Genomic DNA, 17,798 nt, shown 5'->3' with positions numbered 1-17,798 from the left:
ATCTCTTGCAGTTAATTTATTAAAATATATCGGGTCAGAAGTGGGATTCGAACCCACGCCCTCATACGATGACCAGAAAACACAGATTCACGTTGTGAACGAAGGAAACTAAGCCCCTTGAGTCTGGCGCCTTAGACCGCTCGACTATCCTGACGTGGTCTACTGTAATTTGGACGTATTATAAATTACATCTCTTGCAGTTAATTTATTAAAATATATCGTGTCAGAAGAGGGATTCGAACCCACGCCCTCATACGAGGACCAGAAAACAAAGATTCACGTTGTGAACGAAGGAAACTAACCCCCTTAAGTCTGGCGCCTTAGACCGCTGGGCCCTCCTAACGTGGTCTCTTTTAATTTTGACGTTTTATAAATTACATCTCTTCTAGTTAATTTATTAAAACATATCGTGTCAGAAGTGGGATTCGAACCCACGCCCTCATACGAGGACCAGAAAACACAGATTCACGTTGTGAACGAAGGAAACTAAGCCCCTTGAGTCTGGCGCCTTAGACCGCTCGGCTATCCTGACGTGGTATACTGTAATTTGGACGTATTATAAATTACATCTCTTGCAGTTAATTTATTAAAATATATCGTGTCAGAAGTGGGATTCGAACCCACGCCCTCATACGAGGACCAGAAAACAAAGATTCACGTTGTGAACGAAGGAAACTAACCCCCTTAAGTCTGGCGCCTTAGACTGCTGGGCCCTCCTAACGTAGTCTCTTTTAATTTTGACGTTTGATAAATTACATCTCTTCTAGTTAATTTATTAAAACATATCGTGTCAGAAGTGGGATTCGAACCCACGCCCTCATACGAGGACCAGAAAACACAGATTCACTTTGTGAACGAAGGCAACAAAACCCCTTGAGTCTGCCGCCTTAGACCGCTCGGCCATCCTGACGTGGTCTGTTGTAATTTGGAGGTTTTATAAATTACATCTCTTGCAGTTAATTTATTAAAATATATCGTGTCAGAAGTGGGATTCGAACCCACGCCCTCTTACGAGGACCAGAAAACACAGATTCACGTTGTGAACGAAGGAAACTAAGCCCCTTGAGTCTGGCGCCTTAGACCGCTCGGCTATCCTGACGTGGTCTATTGTAATTTGGACGTTTTATAAATTACATCTCTTGCAGTTAATTTATTAAAATATATCGTGTCAGAAGTGGGATTCGAACCCACGCCCTCATACGAGGACCAGAAAACAAAGATTCACGTTGTGAACGAAGGAAACTAACCCCCTTCAGTCTGGCGCCTTAGACTGCTGGGCCCTCCTAACGTAGTCTCTTTTAGTTTTGACGTTTGATAAATTACATCTCTTCTAGTTAATTAACTAAAACATATCGTGTCAGAAGTGGGATTCGAACCCACGCCCTTATACGAGGACCAGAAAACACAGATTCACGTTGTGAACGAAGGAAACTAAGCCTCTTGATTCTGGCGCCTTAGACCGCTCGGCCATCCTGACGTGGTCTGTTGTAATTTGGACGATTTATAAATTACATCTCTTCTAGTTAATTTCATAAAACATATCGTGTCAGAAGTGGGATTTGAACCCTTGCCCTCAAACGAGGACCAGAATACACGGATTCACGTTGTGAACGAAAGAACTAAGCCCCTTAAGTCTGGCGCCTTAGACCGCTCGGCAATCCTGACGTGGTCTATTGTAATTTGGACGTTTTATAAATTACATCTCTTGCAGTTAATTTATTAAATTATATCGTGTCAGAAGTGGGCTTCGAACCCACGCCCTCATACGAGGACCAGAAAACACAGATTCACGTTGTGAACGAAGGAAAGTAAGCCCCTTGAGTCTGGCGCCTTAGACCGCTCGGCCATCCTGACGTGGTCTCTTGTATTTTGGACGTTTTATAAATTACATTTCTTCCAGTTAATTTATTAAAATATATCGTGTCAGAAGTGGGATTCGAACCCACACCCTCATACGAGGACCAGAAAACACAGATTCACGTTGTGAACGAAGGAAACTAACCCCCTTGAGTCTGGCGCCTTAGACCGCTCGGCCATCCTGACGTGGTGTATTGTAATTTGGACGTTTTATAAATTACATCTCTTCCAGTTAATTTATTAAAATATATCGTGTCAGAAGTGGGATTCGAACCCACGCCCTCATGCGAGGACCAGAAAACACACATTCACTTCGTGAACGAAGGAAACTAACCCCCTTGAGTCTGGCGCCTTAGACCGCTCGGCCATCCTGACGTCGTCTCTTGTAATTTGGACGATTTATAAATTACATCTCTTTTAGTTAATTTCATAAAACATTTCGTGTCAGAAGTGGGATTTGAACCCTTGCCCTCAAACGAGGACCAGAATACACGGATTCACGTTGTGAACGAAAGAACTAAGCCCCTGAAGTCTGGCGCCTTAGACCGCTCGGCAATCCTGACGTGGTCTATTGTAATTTTGACGATTTATAAATTACATCTCTTCTAGTTAATTTCATAAATCATATCGTGTAAGAAGTGAGATTTGAACCCTTGCCCTCAAACGAGGACCAGAATACACGGATTCACGTTGTGAACGAAAGAACTAAGCCCCTTGAGTCTGGCGCCTTAGACCGCTCGGCCATCCTGACGTGGTCTCTTGTATTTTGGACGTTTTATAAATTACATCTCTTGCAGTTAATTTATTAAAATATATCGTGTCAGAAGTGGGATTCGAACCCACGCCCTTATACGAGGACCAGAAAACAAAGATTCACGTTGTGAACGAAGGAAACTAACCCCCTTAAGTCTGGCGCCTTAGACCGCTGGGCCCTCCTAACGTGGTCTCTTTTAATTTTGACGTTTTATAAATTACATCTCTTCTAGTTAATTTATTAAAACATATCGTGTCAGAAGTGGGATTCGAACCCACGCCCTCATACGAGGACCAGAAAACACAGATTCACTTTGTGAACGAAGGCAACAAAACCCCTTGAGTCTGGCGCCTTAGACCGCTCGGCCATCCTGACGTGGTCTGTTGTAATTTGGAGGTTTTATAAATTACATCTCTTCCCGTTAATTTATTAAAACATCGTGTCAGAAGTGGGATTCGAACCCACGCCCTCATACGAGGACCAGAAAACACACATTCACGTTGTGAACGAAGTAAACTAAGCCCCTTGAGTCTGGCGCCTTAGACCGCTCGGCCATCCTGACGTGGTCTCTTGTATTTTGGACGTTTTATAAATTACATCTCTTGCAGTTAATTTATTAAAATATATCGTGTCAGAAGTGGGATTCGAACCCACGCTCTCATACGAGGACCAGAAAACACAGATTCACTTTGTGAACGAAGGCAACAAAACCCCTTGAGTCTGGCGCCTTAGACCGCTCGGCCATCCTGACGTGGTCTGTTGTAATTTGGAGGTTTTATAAATTACATCTCTTGCAGTTAATTTATTAAAATATATCGTGTCAGAAGTGGGATTCGAACCCACGCCCTCATACGATGACCAGAAAACACAGATTCACGTTGTGAACGAAGGAAACTAAGCCCCTTGAGTCTGGCGCCTTAGACCGCTCGGCTATCCTGACGTGGTATACTGTAATTTGGACGTATTATAAATTACATCTCTTGCAGTTAATTTATTAAAATATATCGTGTCTGAAGTGGGATTCGAACCCACGCCCTCATACGAGGACCAGAAAACAAAGATTCACGTTGTGAACGAAGGAAACTAACCCCCTTAAGTCTGGCGCCTTAGACCGCTGGGCCCTCCTAACGTGGTCTCTTTTAATTTTGACGTTTTATAAATTACATCTCTTGCAGTTAATTTATTAAAATATATCGTGTCAGAAGTGGGATTCGAACCCACGCCCTCTTACGAGGACCAGAAAACACAGATTCACGTTGTGAACGAAGGAAACTAAGCCCCTTGAGTCTGGCGCCTTAGACCGCTCGGCCATCCTGACGTGGTCTCTTGTAATTTGGACGTTTTATAAATTACATCTCTTGCAGTTAATTTATTAAAATATATCGTGTCAGAAGTGGGATTCGAACCCACGCCCTCATACGAGGACCAGAAATCAAAGATTCACGTTGTGAACGAAGGAAACTAACCCCCTTAAGTCTGGCGCCTTAGACCCCTGGGCCCTCCTAACGTAGTCTCTTTTAATTTTGACGTTTGATAAATTACATCTCTTCTAGTTAATTAACTAAAACATATCGTGTCAGAAGTGGGATTCGAACCCACGCCCTTATACGAGGACCAGAAAACACAGATTCACGTTGTGAACGAAGGAAACTAAGCCTCTTGATTCTGGCGCCTTAGACCACTCGGCCATCCTGACGTGGTCTGTTGTAATTTGGACGATTTATAAATTACATCTCTTCTAGTTAATTTCATAAAACATATCGTGTCAGAAGTGGGATTTGAACCCTTGCCCTCAAACGAGGACCAGAATACACGGATTCACGTTGTGAACGAAAGAACTAAGCCCCTTAAGTCTGGCGCCTTAGACCGCTCGGCAATCCTGACGTGGTCTATTGTAATTTGGACGTTTTATAAATTACATCTCTTGCAGTTAATTTATTAAATTATATCGTGTCAGAAGTGGGCTTCGAACCCACGCCCTCATACGAGGACCAGAAAACACAGATTCACGTTGTGAACGAAGGAAAGTAAGCCCCTTGAGTCTGGCGCTGTATACCGCTCGGCCATCCTGACGTGGTCTCTTGTATTTTGGACGTTTTATAAATTACATTTCTTCCAGTTAATTTATTAAAATATATCGTGTCAGAAGTGGGATTCGAACCCACGCCCTCATACGAGGACCAGAAAACACAGATTCACGTTGTGAACGAAGGAAACTAACCCCCTTGAGTCTGGCGCCTTAGACCGCTCGGCCATCCTGACGTGGTGTATTGTAATTTGGACGTTTTATAAATTACATCTCTTCCAGTTAATTTATTAAAATATATCGTGTCAGAAGTGGGATTCGAACCCACGCTCTCATGCGAGGACCAGAAAACACACATTCACTTCGTGAACGAAGGAAACTAACCCCCTTGAGTCTGGCGCCTTAGACCGCTCGGCCATCCTGACGTCGTCTCTTGTAATTTGGACGATTTATAAATTACATCTCTTTTAGTTAATTTCATAAAACATTTCGTGTCAGAAGTGGGATTTGAACCCTTGCCCTCAAACGAGGACCAGAATACACGGATTCACGTTGTGAACGAAAGAACTAAGCCCCTGAAGTCTGGCGCCTTAGACCGCTCGGCAATCCTGACGTGGTCTATTGTAATTTTGACGATTTATAAATTACATCTCTTCTAGTTAATTTCATAAAACATATCGTGTAAGAAGTGAGATTTGAACCCTTGCCCTCAAACGAGGACCAGAATACACGGATTCACGTTGTGAACGAAAGAACTAAGCCCCTTGAGTCTGGCGCCTTAGACCGCTCGGCCATCCTGACGTGGTCTCTTGTATTTTGGACGTTTTATAAATTACATCTCTTGCAGTTAATTTATTAAAATATATCGTGTCAGAAGTGGGATTCGAACCCACGCCCTTACACGAGGACCAGAAAACAAAGATTCACGTTGTGAACGAAGGAAACTAACCCCCTTAAATCTGGCGCCTTAGACCGCTGGGCCCTCCTAACGTGGTCTCTTTTAATTTTGACGTTTTATAAATTACATCTCTTCTAGTTAATTTATTAAAACATATCGTGTCAGAAGTGGGATTCGAACCCACGCCCTCATACGAGGACCAGAAAACACAGATTCACTTTGTGAACGAAGGCAACAAAACCCCTTGAGTCTGGCGCCTTAGACCGCTCGGCCATCCTGACGTGGTCTGTTGTAATTTGGAGGTTTTATAAATTACATCTCTTCCCGTTAATTTATTAAAACATCGTGTCAGAAGTGGGATTCGAACCCACGCCCTCATACGAGGACCAGAAAACACACATTCACGTTGTGAACGAAGTAAACTAAGCCCCTTGAGTCTGGCGCCTTAGACCGCTCGGCCATCCTGACGTGGTCTCTTGTATTTTGGACGTTTTATAAATTACATCTCTTGCAGTTAATTTATTAAAATATATCGTGTCAGAAGTGGGATTCGAACCCACGCCCTCATACGAGGACCAGAAAACACAGATTCACTTTGTGAACAAAGGCAACAAAACCCCTTGAGTCTGGCGCCTTAGACCGCTCGGCCATCCTGACGTGGTCTGTTGTAATTTGGAGGTTTTATAAATTACATCTCTTGCAGTTAATTTATTAAAATATATCGTGTCAGAAGTGGGATTAGAACCCTTGCCCTCAAACGAGGACCAGAATACACGGATTCACGTTGTGAACGAAAGAACTAAGCCCCTTAATTCTGGCGCCTTAGACCGCTCGGCCATCCTGACGTGGTCTCTTGTATTTTGGACGTTTTATAAATTACATTTCTTCCAGTTAATTTATTAAAATATATCGTGTCAGAAGTGGGATTCGAACCCACGCCCTCATACGAGGACCAGAAAACAAAGATTCACGTTGTGAACGAAGGAAACTAAGCCCCTTGAGTCTGGCGCCTTAGACCGCTCGGCCATCCTGACGTGGTCTCTTGTAATTTGGACGATTTATAAATTACATCTCTTCTAGTTAATTTATTAAAACATATCGTGTCAGAAGTGGGATTCGAACCCACGCCCTCATACGAGGACCAGAAAACACAGATTCACTTTGTGAACGAAGGCAACAAAACCCCTTGAGTCTGGCGCCTTAGACCGCTCGGCCATCCTGACGTGGTCTGTTGTAATTTGGAGGTTTAATAAATTACATCTCTTGCAGTTAATTTATTAAAATATATCGTGTCAGAAGTGGGATTCGAACCCACGCCCTCCTACGAGGACCAGAAAACACAGATTCACGTTGTGAACGAAGGAAACTAAGCCCCTTGAGTCTGGCGCCTTAGACCGCTCGGCCATCCTGACGTGGTCTCTTGTAATTTGGACGATTTATAAATTACATCTCTTCTAGTTAATTTCATAAAACATATCGTGTCAGAAGTGGGATTAGAACCCTTGCCCTCAAACGAGGACCAGAATACACGGATTCACGTTGTGAACGAAAGAACTAAGCCCCTTAATTCTGGCGCCTTAGACCGCTCGGCCATCCTGACGTGGTCTCTTGCATTTTGGACGTTTTATAAATTACATTTCATCCAGTTAATTTATTAAAATATATCGTGTCAGAAGTGGGATTCGAACCCACGCCCTCATACGAGGACCAGAAAACACAGATTCACGTTGTGAACGAAGGAAACTAACCCCCTTGAGTCTGGCGCCTTAGACCGCTCGGCCATCCTGACGTGGTCTATTGTAATTTGGACGTTTTATAAATTACATCTCTTCCAGTTAATTTATTAAAATATATCCTGTCAGAAGTGGGATTCGAACCCATGCCCTTATACGAGGACCAGAAAACACAGATTCACGTTGTGAACGAAGGAAACTAAGCCCCTTGAGTCTGGCGCCTTAGACCGCTCGGCCATCCTGACGTGGTCTCTTTTAATTTGGACGATTTATAAATTACATCTCTTCTAGTTAATTTCATAAAACATATCGTGTCAGAAGTGGGATTAGAACCCTTGCCCTCAAACGAGGACCAGAATACACGGATTCACGTTGTGAACGAAAGAACTAAGCCCCTTAATTCTGGCGCCTTAGACCGCTCGGCAATCCTGACGTGGTCTATTGTAATTTGGACGTTTTATAAATTACATCTCTTTCAGTTAATTTATTAAATTATATCGTGTCAGAAGTGGGATTCGAACCCACGCCCTCATACGAGGACCAGAAAACACAGATTCACGTTGTGAACGAAGGAAAGTAAGCCCCTTGAGTCTGGCGCCTTAGACCGCTCGGCCATCCTGACGTGGTCTCTTGTCATTTGGACGTTTTATAAATTACATCTCTTCCCGTTAATTTATTAAATTATATCGTGTCAGAAGTGGGATTCGAACCCACGCCCTCATACGAGGACCAGAAAACACACATTCACGTTGTGAACGAAGTAAACTAAGCCCCTTGAGTCTGGCGCCTTAGACCGCTCGGCCATCCTGACGTGGTCCCTTGTATTTTGGACGTTTTATAAATTACATCTCTTGCAGTTAATTTATTAAAATATATCGTGTCAGAAGTGGGATTCGAACCCACGCCCTCATACGAGGACCAGAAAACACAGATTCACTTTGTGAACGAAGGCAACAAAACCCCTTGAGTCTGGCGCCTTAGACCGCTCGGCCATCCTGACGTGGTCTGTTGTAATTTGGAGGTTTTATAAATTACATCTCTTGCAGTTAATTTATTAAAATATATCGGGTCAGAAGTGGGATTCGAACCCACGCCCTCATACGATGACCAGAAAACACAGATTCACGTTGTGAACGAAGGAAACTAAGCCCCTTCAGTCTGGCGCCTTAGACCGCTCGACTATCCTGACGTGGTCTACTGTAATTTGGACGTATTATAAATTACATCTCTTGCAGTTAATTTATTAAAATATATCGTGTCAGAAGAGGGATTCGAACCCACGCCCTCATACGAGGACCAGAAAACAAAGATTCACGTTGTGAACGAAGGAAACTAACCCCCTTAAGTCTGGCGCCTTAGACCGCTGGGCCCTCCTAACGTGGTCTCTTTTAATTTTGACGTTTTATAAATTACATCTCTTCTAGTTAATTTATTAAAACATATCGTGTCAGAAGTGGGATTCGAACCCACGCCCTCATACGACGACCAGAAAACACAGATTCACGTTGTGAACGAAGGAAACTAAGCCCCTTGAGTCTGGCGCCTTAGACCGCTCGGCTATCCTGACGTGGTATACTGTAATTTGGACGTATTATAAATTACATCTCTTGCAGTTAATTTATTAAAATATATCATGTCAGAAGTGGGATTCGAACCCACGCCCTCATACGAGGACCAGAAAACAAAGATTCACGTTGTGAACGAAGGAAACTAACCCCCTTAAGTCTGGCGCCTTAGACCGCTGGGCCCTCCTAACGTGGTCTCTTTTAATTTTGACGTTTTATAAATTACATCTCTTCTAGTTAATTTATTAAAACATATCGTGTCAGAAGTGGGATTCGAACCCACGCCCTCATACGAGGACCAGAAAACACAGATTCACTTTGTGAACGAAGGCAACAAAACCCCTTGAGTCTGGCGCCTTAGACCGCTCGGCCATCCTGACGTGGTCTGTTGTAATTTGGAGGTTTTATAAATTACATCTCTTCCCGTTAATTTATTAAAACATCGTGTCAGAAGTGGGATTCGAACCCACGCCCTCATACGAGGACCAGAAAACACACATTCACGCTGTGAACGAAGTAAACTAAGCCCCTTGAGTCTGGCGCCTTAGACCGCTCGGCCATCCTGACGTGGTCTCTTGTATTTTGGACGTTTTATAAATTACATCTCTTGCAGTTAATTTATTAAAATATATCGTGTCAGAAGTGGGATTCGAACCCACGCCCTCATACGAGGACCAGAAAACACAGATTCACTTTGTGAACAAAGGCAACAAAACCCCTTGAGTCTGGCGCCTTAGACCACTCGGCCATCCTGACGTGGTCTGTTGTAATTTGGAGGTTTTATAAATTACATCTCTTGCAGTTAATTTATTAAAATATATCGTGTCAGAAGTGGGATTAGAACCCTTGCCCTCAAACGAGGACCAGAATACACGGATTCACGTTGTGAACGAAAGAACTAAGCCCCTTAATTCTGGCGCCTTAGACCGCTCGGCCATCCTGACGTGGTCTCTTGTATTTTGGACGTTTTATAAATTACATTTCTTCCAGTTAATTTATTAAAATATATCGTGTCAGAAGTGGGATTCGAACCCACGCCCTCATACGAGGACCAGAAAACAAAGATTCACGTTGTGAACGAAGGAAACTAAGCCCCTTGAGTCTGGCGCCTTAGACCGCTCGGCCATCCTGACGTGGTCTCTTGTAATTTGGACGATTTATAAATTACATCTCTTCTAGTTAATTTATTAAAACATATCGTGTCAGAAGTGGGATTCGAACCCACGCCCTCATACGAGGACCAGAAAACACAGATTCACTTTGTGAACGAAGGCAACAAAACCCCTTGAGTCTGGCGCCTTAGACCGCTCGGCCATCCTGACGTGGTCTGTTGTAATTTGGAGGTTTAATAAATTACATCTCTTGCAGTTAATTTATTAAAATATATCGTGTCAGAAGTGGGATTCGAACCCACGCCCTCTTACGAGGACCAGAAAACACAGATTCACGTTGTGAACGAAGGAAACTAAGCCCCTTGAGTCTGGCGCCTTAGACCGCTCGGCCATCCTGACGTGGTCTCTTGTAATTTGGACGATTTATAAATTACATCTCTTCTAGTTAATTTCATAAAACATATCGTGTCAGAAGTGGGATTAGAACCCTTGCCCTCAAACGAGGACCAGAATACACGGATTCACGTTGTGAACGAAAGAACTAAGCCCCTTAATTCTGGCGCCTTAGACCGCTCGGCCATCCTGACGTGGTCTCTTGCATTTTGGACGTTTTATAAATTACATTTCTTCCAGTTAATTTATTAAAATATATCGTGTCAGAAGTGGGATTCGAACCCACGCCCTCATACGAGGACCAGAAAACACAGATTCACGTTGTGAACGAAGGAAACTAACCCCCTTGAGTCTGGCGCCTTAGACCGCTCGGCCATCCTGACGTGGTCTATTGTAATTTGGACGTTTTATAAATTACATCTCTTCCAGTTAATTTATTAAAATATATCCTGTCAGAAGTGGGATTCGAACCCATGCCCTTATACGAGGACCAGAAAACACAGATTCACGTTGTGAACGAAGGAAACTAAGCCCCTTGAGTCTGGCGCCTTAGACCGCTCGGCCATCCTGACGTGGTCTCTTTTAATTTGGACGATTTATAAATTACATCTCTTCTAGTTAATTTCATAAAACATATCGTGTCAGAAGTGGGATTAGAACCCTTGCCCTCAAACGAGGACCAGAATACACGGATTCACGTTGTGAACGAAAGAACTAAGCCCCTTAATTCTGGCGCCTTAGACCGCTCGGCAATCCTGACGTGGTCTATTGTAATCCTATGAAAAACATTAACATGTACAAAAATGGGCCAAGCCTCGCTTCGTGCCCTCTCCGCCGTAAAACGTTCTGAGATCCCATGTAGAGCCAAGTCTGTCTTTTGTTCTCATTCAATCGCCAATTGAACAATTATGTTATAAATTAAATCCTTTTCCTAATTAATAACCAATATTCTTTGACTCTATCATTATTATACATCTTTGTTCGTATCAAAAATATCGTGACTTGGCAAGCGCAGGTGTACATAAGGTTATGCATAACTCACCATATAATTTGTACATAGGGTTGTGCATGACTCATCTTATAAACTTGTACATATCCCCTCGACCATAAACGATTTAGTGAATATCCCTTCGATTATTTTAAAATCGGCAACGATTTAGTGAATATCCCCTCGACTTCCTTTTAATATTACTTATCTGCGATTGCCAAGTCACGATATTTTTGATACGAACAAAGATGTATAATAATGATAGAGTCAAAGAATATTGGTTATTAATTAGGAAAAGGATTTAATTTATAACATAATTGTTCAATTGGCGATTGAATGAGAACAAAAGACAGACTTGGCTCTACATGGGATCTCAGAACGTTTTACGGCGGAGAGGGCACGAAGCGAGGCTTGGCCCATTTTTGTACATGTTAATGTTTTTCATAGGATCTCACTTCTTTTTGTAGACCCTCTAGTTATACTTCGGTAGTCATATTAAAACAAGACTCTCTCGTGGTACTTCGTTTGCCAATATAATGGCTAACGTTTGTCCATATTTACGCTGAATTACCCCTTTCGACCCGCAGAGAATATGCAATAAAGATTGTATGCGATATCCTAATAAAAGAATGTAGCATCAGTTAAGACACATTTCTTTTAAACTACTACTCCTACTAGCTTTAATATATATTTAACTTTCGGTTAACTTTGGACCATTACGTCCTTTCACCAAGAACACACACTATTTCTGTTGAAAAGACGGCAGCGCCATCTAGTTTTAAAATAAAGAACTAAAGAACAATTTTATAAAAATTTCGGGATGTTTTAATTTTTCTGTGCTTTATAAAATAAATGAAAACTAAATCCTGAATTTTAAGTTTCTATCTCCTCTAGAAGTACCTTAGAATTTTGATGATCGGTGAGTGAGTGAGTGAGTGACAAAATAAGGTAAATTTCACCTGCGATATTTCGAAAAGTATATAGGGTAGGAACTTGAAACTTGGAAACTATAGCTACAATTGACAGTCCTCGCGGCAAGCAAAATTTCAGGCTTTTACCTGTACCCATCACGAAGTTACAGTGGGCTTAAAAGTGCCACGAGTTGCTTCGAGAAAAGGATGTCAGTGCTCGACTTGGCTGGGAGCACTGCCGTGCTCCCAGATTTGGACGTTTTATAAATTACATCTCTTTCAGTTAATTTATTAAATTATATCGTGTCAGAAGTGGGATTCGAACCCACGCCCTCATACGAGGACCAGAAAACACAGATTCACGTTGTGAACGAAGGAAAGTAAGCCCCTTGAGTCTGGCGCCTTAGACCGCTCGGCCATCCTGACGTGGTCTCTTGTCATTTGGACGTTTTATAAATTACATCTCTTCCCGTTAATTTATTAAATTATATCGTGTCAGAAGTGGGATTCGAACCCACGCCCTCATACGAGGACCAGAAAACACATATTCACGTTGTGAACGAAGTAAACTAAGCCCCTTGAGTCTGGCGCCTTAGACCGCTCGGCCATCCTGACGTGGTCCCTTGTATTTTGGACGTTTTATAAATTACATCTCTTGCAGTTAATTTATTAAAATATATCGTGTCAGAAGTGGGATTCGAACCCACGCCCTCATACGAGGACCAGAAAACACAGATTCACTTTGTGAACGAAGGCAACAAAACCCCTTGAGTCTGGCGCCTTAGACCGCTCGGCCATCCTGACGTGGTCTGTTGTAATTTGGAGGTTTTATAAATTACATCTCTTGCAGTTAATTTATTAAAATATATCGGGTCAGAAGTGGGATTCGAACCCACGCCCTCATACGATGACCAGAAAACACAGATTCACGTTGTGAACGAAGGAAACTAAGCCCCTTCAGTCTGGCGCCTTAGACCGCTCGACTATCCTCACGTGGTCTACTGTAATTTGGACGTATTATAAATTACATCTCTTGCAGTTAATTTATTAAAATATATCGTGTCAGAAGAGGGATTCGAACCCACGCCCTCATACGAGGACCAGAAAACAAAGATTCACGTTGTGAACGAAGGAAACTAACCCCCTTAAGTCTGGCGCCTTAGACCGCTGGGCCCTCCTAACGTGGTCTGTTTTTATTTTGACGTTTTATAAATTACATCTCTTCTAGTTAATTTATTAAAACATATCGTGTCAGAAGTGGGATTCGAACCCACGCCCTCATACGAGGACCAGAAAACACAGATTCACTTTGTGAACGAAGGCAACAAAACCCCTTGAGTCTGGCGCCTTAGACCGCTCGGCCATCCTGACGTGGTCTGTTGTAATTTGGAGGTTTTATAAATTACATCTCTTGCAGTTAATTTATTAAAATATATCGTGTCAGAAGTGGGATTCGAACCCACGCCCTCTTACGAGGACCAGAAAACACAGATTCACGTTGTGAACGAAGGAAACTAAGCCCCTTGAGTCTGGCGCCTTAGACCGCTCGGCTATCCTGACGTGGTCTATTGTAATTTGGACGTTTTATAAATTACATCTCTTGCAGTTAATTTATTAAAATATATCGTGTCAGAAGTGGGATTCGAACCCACGCCCTCATACGAGGACCAGAAAACAAAGATTCACGTTGTGAACGAAGGAAACTAACCCCCTTAAGTCTGGCGCCTTAGACCCCTGGGCCCTCCTAACGTAGTCTCTTTTAAGTTTGACGTTTGATAAATTACATCTCTTCTAGTTAATTAACTAAAACATATCGTGTCAGAAGTGGGATTCGAACCCACGCCCTTATACGAGGACCAGAAAACACAGATTCACGTTGTGAACGAAGGAAACTAAGCCCCTTGATTCTGGCGCCTTAGACCGCTCGGCCATCCTGACGTGGTCTGTTGTAATTTGGACGATTTATAAATTACATCTCTTCTAGTTAATTTCATAAAACATATCGTGTCAGAAGTGGGATTTGAACCCTTGCCCTCAAACGAGGACCAGAATACACGGATTCACGTTGTGAACGAAAGAACTAAGCCCCTTAAGTCTGGCGCCTTAGACCGCTCGGCAATCCTGACGTGGTCTATTGTAATTTGGACGTTTTATAAATTACATCTCTTGCAGTTAATTTATTAAATTATATCGTGTCAGAAGTGGGCTTCGAACCCACGCCCTCATACGAGGACCAGAAAACACAGATTCACGTTGTGAACGAAGGAAAGTAAGCCCCTTGAGTCTGGCGCCTTAGACCGCTCGGCCATCCTGACGTGGTCTCTTGTATTTTGGACGTTTTATAAATTACATTTCTTCCAGTTAATTTATTAAAATATATCATGTCAGAAGTGGGATTCGAACCCACGCCCTCATACGAGGACCAGAAAACACAGATTCACGTTGTGAACGAAGGAAACTAACCCCCTTGAGTCTGGCGCCTTAGACCGCTCGGCCATCCTGACGTGGTGTATTGTAATTTGGACGTTTTATAAATTACATCTCTTCCAGTTAATTTATTAAAATATATCGTGTCAGAAGTGGGATTCGAACCCACGCCCTCATGCGAGGACCAGAAAACACACATTCACTTCGTGAACGAAGGAAACTAACCCCCTTGAGTCTGGCGCCTTAGACCGCTCGGCCATCCTGACGTCGTCTCTTGTAATTTGGACGATTTATAAATTACATCTCTTTTAGTTAATTTCATAAAACATTTCGTGTCAGAAGTGGGATTTGAACCCTTGCCCTCAAACGAGGACCAGAATACACGGATTCACGTTGTGAACGAAAGAACTAAGCCCCTTAAGTCTGGCGCCTTAGACCGCTCGGCAATCCTGACGTGGTCTATTGTAATTTTGACGATTTATAAATTACATCTCTTCTAGTTAATTTCATAAAACATATCGTGTAAGAAGTGAGATTTGAACCCTTGCCCTCAAACGATGACCAGAATACACGGATTCACGTTGTGAACGAAAGAACTAAGCCCCTTGAGTCTGGCGCCTTAGACCGCTCGGCCATCCTGACGTGGTCTCTTGTATTTTGGACGTTTTATAAATTACATCTCTTCTAGTTAATTTATTAAAACATATCGTGTCAGAAGTGGGATTCGAACCCACGCCCTCATACGAGGACAAGAAAACACAGATTCACTTTGTGAACGAAGGCAACAAAACCCCTTGAGTCTGGCGCCTTAGACCGCTCGGCCATCCTGACGTGGTCTGTTGTAATTTGGAGGTTTTATAAATTACATCTCTTCCCGTTAATTTATTAAAACATCGTGTCAGAAGTGGGATTCGAACCCACGCCCTCATACGAGGACCAGAAAACACACATTCACGTTGTGAACGAAGTAAACTAAGCCCCTTGAGTCTGGCGCCTTAGACCGCTCGGCCATCCTGACGTGGTCTCTTGTATTTTGGACGTTTTATAAATTACATCTCTTGCAGTTAATTTATTAAAATATATCGTGTCAGAAGTGGGATTCGAACCCACGCCCTCATACGAGGACCAGAAAACACAGATTCACTTTGTGAACGAAGGCAACAAAACCCCTTGAGTCTGGCGCCTTAGACCGCTCGGCCATCCTGACGTGGTCTGTTGTAATTTGGAGGTTTTATAAATTACATCTCTTGCAGTTAATTTATTAAAATATATCGTGTCAGAAGTGGGATTCGAACCCACGCCCTCATACGATGACCAGAAAACACAGATTCACGTTGTGAACGAAGGAAACTAAACCCCTTGAGTCTGGCGCCTTAGACCGCTCGGCTATCCTGACGTGGTATACTGTAATTTGGACGTATTATAAATTACATCTCTTGCAGTTAATTTATTAAAATATATCGTGTCAGAAGTGGGATTCGAACCCACGCCCTCATACGAGGACCAGAAAACAAAGATTCACGTTGTGAACGAAGGAAACTAACCCCCTTAAGTCTGGCGCCTTAGACCCCTGGGCCCTCCTAACGTAGTCTCTTTTAATTTTGACGTTTGATAAATTACATCTCTTCTAGTTAATTAACTAAAACATATCGTGTCAGAAGTGGGATTCGAACCCACGCCCTTATACGAGGACCAGAAAACACAGATTCACGTTGTGAACGAAGGAAACTAAGCCCCTTGATTCTGGCGCCTTAGACCGCTCGGCCATCCTGACGTGGTCTGTTGTAATTTGGACGATTTATAAATTACATCTCTTCTAGTTAATTTCATAAAACATATCGTGTCAGAAGTGGGATTTGAACCCTTGCCCTCAAACGAGGACCAGAATACACGGATTCACGTTGTGAACGAAAGAACTAAGCCCCTTAAGTCTGGCGCCTTAGACCGCTCGGCAATCCTGACGTGGTCTATTGTAATTTGGACGTTTTATAAATTACATCTCTTGCAGTTAATTTATTAAATTATATCGTGTCAGAAGTGGGCTTCGAACCCACGCCCTCATACGAGGACCAGAAAACACAGATTCACGTTGTGAACGAAGGAAAGTAAGCCCCTTGAGTCTGGCGCCTTAGACCGCTCGGCCATCCTGACGTGGTCTCTTGTATTTTGGACGTTTTATAAATTACATTTCTTCCAGTTAATTTATTAAAATATATCATGTCAGAAGTGGGATTCGAACCCACGCCCTCATACGAGGACCAGAAAACACAGATTCACGTTGTGAACGAAAGAACTAAGCCCCTTAAGTCTGGCGCCTTAGACCGCTCGGCAATCCTGACGTGGTCTATTGTAATTTTGACGATTTATAAATTACATCTCTTCTAGTTAATTTCATAAAACATATCGTGTAAGAAGTGAGATTTGAACCCTTGCCCTCAAACGAGGACCAGAATACACGGATTCACGTTGTGAACGAAAGAACTAAGCCCCTTGAGTCTGGCGCCTTAGACCGCTCGGCCATCCTGACGTGGTCTCTTGTATTTTGGACGTTTTATAAATTACATCTCTTCTAGTTAATTTATTAAAACATATCGTGTCAGAAGTGGGATTCGAACCCACGCCCTCATACGAGGACAAGAAAACACAGATTCACTTTGTGAACGAAGGCAACAATACCCCTTGAGTCTGGCGCCTTAGACCGCTCGGCCATCCTGACGTGGTCTGTTGTAATTTGGAGGTTTTATAAATTACATCTCTTCCCGTTAATTTATTAAAACATCGTGTCAGAAGTGGGATTCGAACCCACGCCCTCATACGAGGACCAGAAAACACACATTCACGTTGTGAACGAAGTAAACTAAGCCCCTTGAGTCTGGCGCCTTAGACCGCTCGGCCATCCTGACGTGGTCTCTTGTATTTTGGACGTTTTATAAATTACATCTCTTGCAGTTAATTTATTAAAATATATCGTGTCAGAAGTGGGATTCGAACCCACGCCCTCATACGAGGACCAGAAAACACAGATTCACTTTGTGAACGAAGGCAACAAAACCCCTTGAGTCTGGCGCCTTAGACCGCTCGGCCATCCTGACGTGGTCTGTTGTAATTTGGAGGTTTTATAAATTACATCTCTT

The 17,798-nt window shown here is 42.8% G+C and overlaps 40 non-coding genes across 40 annotated transcripts; all 40 read right to left on the bottom strand.

The window, feature by feature from the left end:
- Nucleotides 1-410: 410 nt before the first annotated feature.
- On the bottom strand, nt 411-532 carry TRNAL-CAA (transfer RNA leucine (anticodon CAA)). Its single transcript has 2 exons — nt 495-532; nt 411-456 (listed from the first exon to the last, which is right to left on the bottom strand). It is a non-coding gene; the product is annotated as a tRNA-Leu (tRNA).
- A 445-nt stretch (nt 533-977) lies between these two features.
- TRNAL-CAA (transfer RNA leucine (anticodon CAA)) lies at nt 978-1,099 on the bottom strand. Its single transcript has 2 exons — nt 1,062-1,099; nt 978-1,023 (listed from the first exon to the last, which is right to left on the bottom strand). It is a non-coding gene; the product is annotated as a tRNA-Leu (tRNA).
- Nucleotides 1,100-1,921: 822 nt separating this feature from the next.
- TRNAL-CAA (transfer RNA leucine (anticodon CAA)) lies at nt 1,922-2,043 on the bottom strand. Its single transcript has 2 exons — nt 2,006-2,043; nt 1,922-1,967 (listed from the first exon to the last, which is right to left on the bottom strand). It is a non-coding gene; the product is annotated as a tRNA-Leu (tRNA).
- Nucleotides 2,044-2,110: 67 nt separating this feature from the next.
- Nucleotides 2,111-2,232, bottom strand: TRNAL-CAA (transfer RNA leucine (anticodon CAA)). The gene is made up of 2 exons: nt 2,195-2,232; nt 2,111-2,156 (listed from the first exon to the last, which is right to left on the bottom strand). It is a non-coding gene; the product is annotated as a tRNA-Leu (tRNA).
- A 632-nt stretch (nt 2,233-2,864) lies between these two features.
- Nucleotides 2,865-2,986, bottom strand: TRNAL-CAA (transfer RNA leucine (anticodon CAA)). Its single transcript has 2 exons — nt 2,949-2,986; nt 2,865-2,910 (listed from the first exon to the last, which is right to left on the bottom strand). It is a non-coding gene; the product is annotated as a tRNA-Leu (tRNA).
- A 65-nt stretch (nt 2,987-3,051) lies between these two features.
- On the bottom strand, nt 3,052-3,173 carry TRNAL-CAA (transfer RNA leucine (anticodon CAA)). The gene is made up of 2 exons: nt 3,136-3,173; nt 3,052-3,097 (listed from the first exon to the last, which is right to left on the bottom strand). It is a non-coding gene; the product is annotated as a tRNA-Leu (tRNA).
- Nucleotides 3,174-3,240: 67 nt separating this feature from the next.
- On the bottom strand, nt 3,241-3,362 carry TRNAL-CAA (transfer RNA leucine (anticodon CAA)). The gene is made up of 2 exons: nt 3,325-3,362; nt 3,241-3,286 (listed from the first exon to the last, which is right to left on the bottom strand). It is a non-coding gene; the product is annotated as a tRNA-Leu (tRNA).
- A 445-nt stretch (nt 3,363-3,807) lies between these two features.
- TRNAL-CAA (transfer RNA leucine (anticodon CAA)) lies at nt 3,808-3,929 on the bottom strand. Its single transcript has 2 exons — nt 3,892-3,929; nt 3,808-3,853 (listed from the first exon to the last, which is right to left on the bottom strand). It is a non-coding gene; the product is annotated as a tRNA-Leu (tRNA).
- An 822-nt stretch (nt 3,930-4,751) lies between these two features.
- On the bottom strand, nt 4,752-4,873 carry TRNAL-CAA (transfer RNA leucine (anticodon CAA)). Its single transcript has 2 exons — nt 4,836-4,873; nt 4,752-4,797 (listed from the first exon to the last, which is right to left on the bottom strand). It is a non-coding gene; the product is annotated as a tRNA-Leu (tRNA).
- A 67-nt stretch (nt 4,874-4,940) lies between these two features.
- Nucleotides 4,941-5,062, bottom strand: TRNAL-CAA (transfer RNA leucine (anticodon CAA)). The gene is made up of 2 exons: nt 5,025-5,062; nt 4,941-4,986 (listed from the first exon to the last, which is right to left on the bottom strand). It is a non-coding gene; the product is annotated as a tRNA-Leu (tRNA).
- A 632-nt stretch (nt 5,063-5,694) lies between these two features.
- TRNAL-CAA (transfer RNA leucine (anticodon CAA)) lies at nt 5,695-5,816 on the bottom strand. Its single transcript has 2 exons — nt 5,779-5,816; nt 5,695-5,740 (listed from the first exon to the last, which is right to left on the bottom strand). It is a non-coding gene; the product is annotated as a tRNA-Leu (tRNA).
- Nucleotides 5,817-5,881: 65 nt separating this feature from the next.
- Nucleotides 5,882-6,003, bottom strand: TRNAL-CAA (transfer RNA leucine (anticodon CAA)). Its single transcript has 2 exons — nt 5,966-6,003; nt 5,882-5,927 (listed from the first exon to the last, which is right to left on the bottom strand). It is a non-coding gene; the product is annotated as a tRNA-Leu (tRNA).
- A 67-nt stretch (nt 6,004-6,070) lies between these two features.
- On the bottom strand, nt 6,071-6,192 carry TRNAL-CAA (transfer RNA leucine (anticodon CAA)). The gene is made up of 2 exons: nt 6,155-6,192; nt 6,071-6,116 (listed from the first exon to the last, which is right to left on the bottom strand). It is a non-coding gene; the product is annotated as a tRNA-Leu (tRNA).
- A 255-nt stretch (nt 6,193-6,447) lies between these two features.
- TRNAL-CAA (transfer RNA leucine (anticodon CAA)) lies at nt 6,448-6,569 on the bottom strand. The gene is made up of 2 exons: nt 6,532-6,569; nt 6,448-6,493 (listed from the first exon to the last, which is right to left on the bottom strand). It is a non-coding gene; the product is annotated as a tRNA-Leu (tRNA).
- Nucleotides 6,570-6,636: 67 nt separating this feature from the next.
- Nucleotides 6,637-6,758, bottom strand: TRNAL-CAA (transfer RNA leucine (anticodon CAA)). The gene is made up of 2 exons: nt 6,721-6,758; nt 6,637-6,682 (listed from the first exon to the last, which is right to left on the bottom strand). It is a non-coding gene; the product is annotated as a tRNA-Leu (tRNA).
- A 67-nt stretch (nt 6,759-6,825) lies between these two features.
- Nucleotides 6,826-6,947, bottom strand: TRNAL-CAA (transfer RNA leucine (anticodon CAA)). Its single transcript has 2 exons — nt 6,910-6,947; nt 6,826-6,871 (listed from the first exon to the last, which is right to left on the bottom strand). It is a non-coding gene; the product is annotated as a tRNA-Leu (tRNA).
- Nucleotides 6,948-7,202: 255 nt separating this feature from the next.
- TRNAL-CAA (transfer RNA leucine (anticodon CAA)) lies at nt 7,203-7,324 on the bottom strand. Its single transcript has 2 exons — nt 7,287-7,324; nt 7,203-7,248 (listed from the first exon to the last, which is right to left on the bottom strand). It is a non-coding gene; the product is annotated as a tRNA-Leu (tRNA).
- Nucleotides 7,325-7,768: 444 nt separating this feature from the next.
- On the bottom strand, nt 7,769-7,890 carry TRNAL-CAA (transfer RNA leucine (anticodon CAA)). Its single transcript has 2 exons — nt 7,853-7,890; nt 7,769-7,814 (listed from the first exon to the last, which is right to left on the bottom strand). It is a non-coding gene; the product is annotated as a tRNA-Leu (tRNA).
- Nucleotides 7,891-7,957: 67 nt separating this feature from the next.
- TRNAL-CAA (transfer RNA leucine (anticodon CAA)) lies at nt 7,958-8,079 on the bottom strand. Its single transcript has 2 exons — nt 8,042-8,079; nt 7,958-8,003 (listed from the first exon to the last, which is right to left on the bottom strand). It is a non-coding gene; the product is annotated as a tRNA-Leu (tRNA).
- Nucleotides 8,080-8,146: 67 nt separating this feature from the next.
- On the bottom strand, nt 8,147-8,268 carry TRNAL-CAA (transfer RNA leucine (anticodon CAA)). Its single transcript has 2 exons — nt 8,231-8,268; nt 8,147-8,192 (listed from the first exon to the last, which is right to left on the bottom strand). It is a non-coding gene; the product is annotated as a tRNA-Leu (tRNA).
- Nucleotides 8,269-9,091: 823 nt separating this feature from the next.
- Nucleotides 9,092-9,213, bottom strand: TRNAL-CAA (transfer RNA leucine (anticodon CAA)). Its single transcript has 2 exons — nt 9,176-9,213; nt 9,092-9,137 (listed from the first exon to the last, which is right to left on the bottom strand). It is a non-coding gene; the product is annotated as a tRNA-Leu (tRNA).
- Nucleotides 9,214-9,278: 65 nt separating this feature from the next.
- Nucleotides 9,279-9,400, bottom strand: TRNAL-CAA (transfer RNA leucine (anticodon CAA)). The gene is made up of 2 exons: nt 9,363-9,400; nt 9,279-9,324 (listed from the first exon to the last, which is right to left on the bottom strand). It is a non-coding gene; the product is annotated as a tRNA-Leu (tRNA).
- Nucleotides 9,401-9,467: 67 nt separating this feature from the next.
- TRNAL-CAA (transfer RNA leucine (anticodon CAA)) lies at nt 9,468-9,589 on the bottom strand. The gene is made up of 2 exons: nt 9,552-9,589; nt 9,468-9,513 (listed from the first exon to the last, which is right to left on the bottom strand). It is a non-coding gene; the product is annotated as a tRNA-Leu (tRNA).
- A 255-nt stretch (nt 9,590-9,844) lies between these two features.
- TRNAL-CAA (transfer RNA leucine (anticodon CAA)) lies at nt 9,845-9,966 on the bottom strand. The gene is made up of 2 exons: nt 9,929-9,966; nt 9,845-9,890 (listed from the first exon to the last, which is right to left on the bottom strand). It is a non-coding gene; the product is annotated as a tRNA-Leu (tRNA).
- Nucleotides 9,967-10,033: 67 nt separating this feature from the next.
- On the bottom strand, nt 10,034-10,155 carry TRNAL-CAA (transfer RNA leucine (anticodon CAA)). The gene is made up of 2 exons: nt 10,118-10,155; nt 10,034-10,079 (listed from the first exon to the last, which is right to left on the bottom strand). It is a non-coding gene; the product is annotated as a tRNA-Leu (tRNA).
- A 67-nt stretch (nt 10,156-10,222) lies between these two features.
- TRNAL-CAA (transfer RNA leucine (anticodon CAA)) lies at nt 10,223-10,344 on the bottom strand. The gene is made up of 2 exons: nt 10,307-10,344; nt 10,223-10,268 (listed from the first exon to the last, which is right to left on the bottom strand). It is a non-coding gene; the product is annotated as a tRNA-Leu (tRNA).
- A 255-nt stretch (nt 10,345-10,599) lies between these two features.
- Nucleotides 10,600-10,721, bottom strand: TRNAL-CAA (transfer RNA leucine (anticodon CAA)). The gene is made up of 2 exons: nt 10,684-10,721; nt 10,600-10,645 (listed from the first exon to the last, which is right to left on the bottom strand). It is a non-coding gene; the product is annotated as a tRNA-Leu (tRNA).
- Nucleotides 10,722-12,541: 1,820 nt separating this feature from the next.
- Nucleotides 12,542-12,663, bottom strand: TRNAL-CAA (transfer RNA leucine (anticodon CAA)). Its single transcript has 2 exons — nt 12,626-12,663; nt 12,542-12,587 (listed from the first exon to the last, which is right to left on the bottom strand). It is a non-coding gene; the product is annotated as a tRNA-Leu (tRNA).
- Nucleotides 12,664-12,730: 67 nt separating this feature from the next.
- Nucleotides 12,731-12,852, bottom strand: TRNAL-CAA (transfer RNA leucine (anticodon CAA)). The gene is made up of 2 exons: nt 12,815-12,852; nt 12,731-12,776 (listed from the first exon to the last, which is right to left on the bottom strand). It is a non-coding gene; the product is annotated as a tRNA-Leu (tRNA).
- Nucleotides 12,853-12,919: 67 nt separating this feature from the next.
- Nucleotides 12,920-13,041, bottom strand: TRNAL-CAA (transfer RNA leucine (anticodon CAA)). Its single transcript has 2 exons — nt 13,004-13,041; nt 12,920-12,965 (listed from the first exon to the last, which is right to left on the bottom strand). It is a non-coding gene; the product is annotated as a tRNA-Leu (tRNA).
- A 445-nt stretch (nt 13,042-13,486) lies between these two features.
- TRNAL-CAA (transfer RNA leucine (anticodon CAA)) lies at nt 13,487-13,608 on the bottom strand. Its single transcript has 2 exons — nt 13,571-13,608; nt 13,487-13,532 (listed from the first exon to the last, which is right to left on the bottom strand). It is a non-coding gene; the product is annotated as a tRNA-Leu (tRNA).
- Nucleotides 13,609-13,675: 67 nt separating this feature from the next.
- TRNAL-CAA (transfer RNA leucine (anticodon CAA)) lies at nt 13,676-13,797 on the bottom strand. Its single transcript has 2 exons — nt 13,760-13,797; nt 13,676-13,721 (listed from the first exon to the last, which is right to left on the bottom strand). It is a non-coding gene; the product is annotated as a tRNA-Leu (tRNA).
- An 822-nt stretch (nt 13,798-14,619) lies between these two features.
- On the bottom strand, nt 14,620-14,741 carry TRNAL-CAA (transfer RNA leucine (anticodon CAA)). The gene is made up of 2 exons: nt 14,704-14,741; nt 14,620-14,665 (listed from the first exon to the last, which is right to left on the bottom strand). It is a non-coding gene; the product is annotated as a tRNA-Leu (tRNA).
- Nucleotides 14,742-14,808: 67 nt separating this feature from the next.
- On the bottom strand, nt 14,809-14,930 carry TRNAL-CAA (transfer RNA leucine (anticodon CAA)). Its single transcript has 2 exons — nt 14,893-14,930; nt 14,809-14,854 (listed from the first exon to the last, which is right to left on the bottom strand). It is a non-coding gene; the product is annotated as a tRNA-Leu (tRNA).
- A 443-nt stretch (nt 14,931-15,373) lies between these two features.
- Nucleotides 15,374-15,495, bottom strand: TRNAL-CAA (transfer RNA leucine (anticodon CAA)). The gene is made up of 2 exons: nt 15,458-15,495; nt 15,374-15,419 (listed from the first exon to the last, which is right to left on the bottom strand). It is a non-coding gene; the product is annotated as a tRNA-Leu (tRNA).
- Nucleotides 15,496-15,560: 65 nt separating this feature from the next.
- Nucleotides 15,561-15,682, bottom strand: TRNAL-CAA (transfer RNA leucine (anticodon CAA)). The gene is made up of 2 exons: nt 15,645-15,682; nt 15,561-15,606 (listed from the first exon to the last, which is right to left on the bottom strand). It is a non-coding gene; the product is annotated as a tRNA-Leu (tRNA).
- Nucleotides 15,683-15,749: 67 nt separating this feature from the next.
- On the bottom strand, nt 15,750-15,871 carry TRNAL-CAA (transfer RNA leucine (anticodon CAA)). The gene is made up of 2 exons: nt 15,834-15,871; nt 15,750-15,795 (listed from the first exon to the last, which is right to left on the bottom strand). It is a non-coding gene; the product is annotated as a tRNA-Leu (tRNA).
- A 1,387-nt stretch (nt 15,872-17,258) lies between these two features.
- TRNAL-CAA (transfer RNA leucine (anticodon CAA)) lies at nt 17,259-17,380 on the bottom strand. The gene is made up of 2 exons: nt 17,343-17,380; nt 17,259-17,304 (listed from the first exon to the last, which is right to left on the bottom strand). It is a non-coding gene; the product is annotated as a tRNA-Leu (tRNA).
- A 65-nt stretch (nt 17,381-17,445) lies between these two features.
- TRNAL-CAA (transfer RNA leucine (anticodon CAA)) lies at nt 17,446-17,567 on the bottom strand. The gene is made up of 2 exons: nt 17,530-17,567; nt 17,446-17,491 (listed from the first exon to the last, which is right to left on the bottom strand). It is a non-coding gene; the product is annotated as a tRNA-Leu (tRNA).
- Nucleotides 17,568-17,634: 67 nt separating this feature from the next.
- Nucleotides 17,635-17,756, bottom strand: TRNAL-CAA (transfer RNA leucine (anticodon CAA)). The gene is made up of 2 exons: nt 17,719-17,756; nt 17,635-17,680 (listed from the first exon to the last, which is right to left on the bottom strand). It is a non-coding gene; the product is annotated as a tRNA-Leu (tRNA).
- Between the last annotated feature and the right edge of the window lie 42 nt (nt 17,757-17,798).

Source organism: Phalangium opilio, unplaced genomic scaffold (genome assembly GCF_054372755.1).
Source record: "Phalangium opilio isolate 3A_F unplaced genomic scaffold, DU_Popi_V2 ptg000390l_1, whole genome shotgun sequence".
NCBI classification, from domain to species: domain Eukaryota; kingdom Metazoa; phylum Arthropoda; class Arachnida; order Opiliones; family Phalangiidae; genus Phalangium; species Phalangium opilio.
This window is presented reverse-complemented; position numbering and strand designations above follow the sequence as displayed.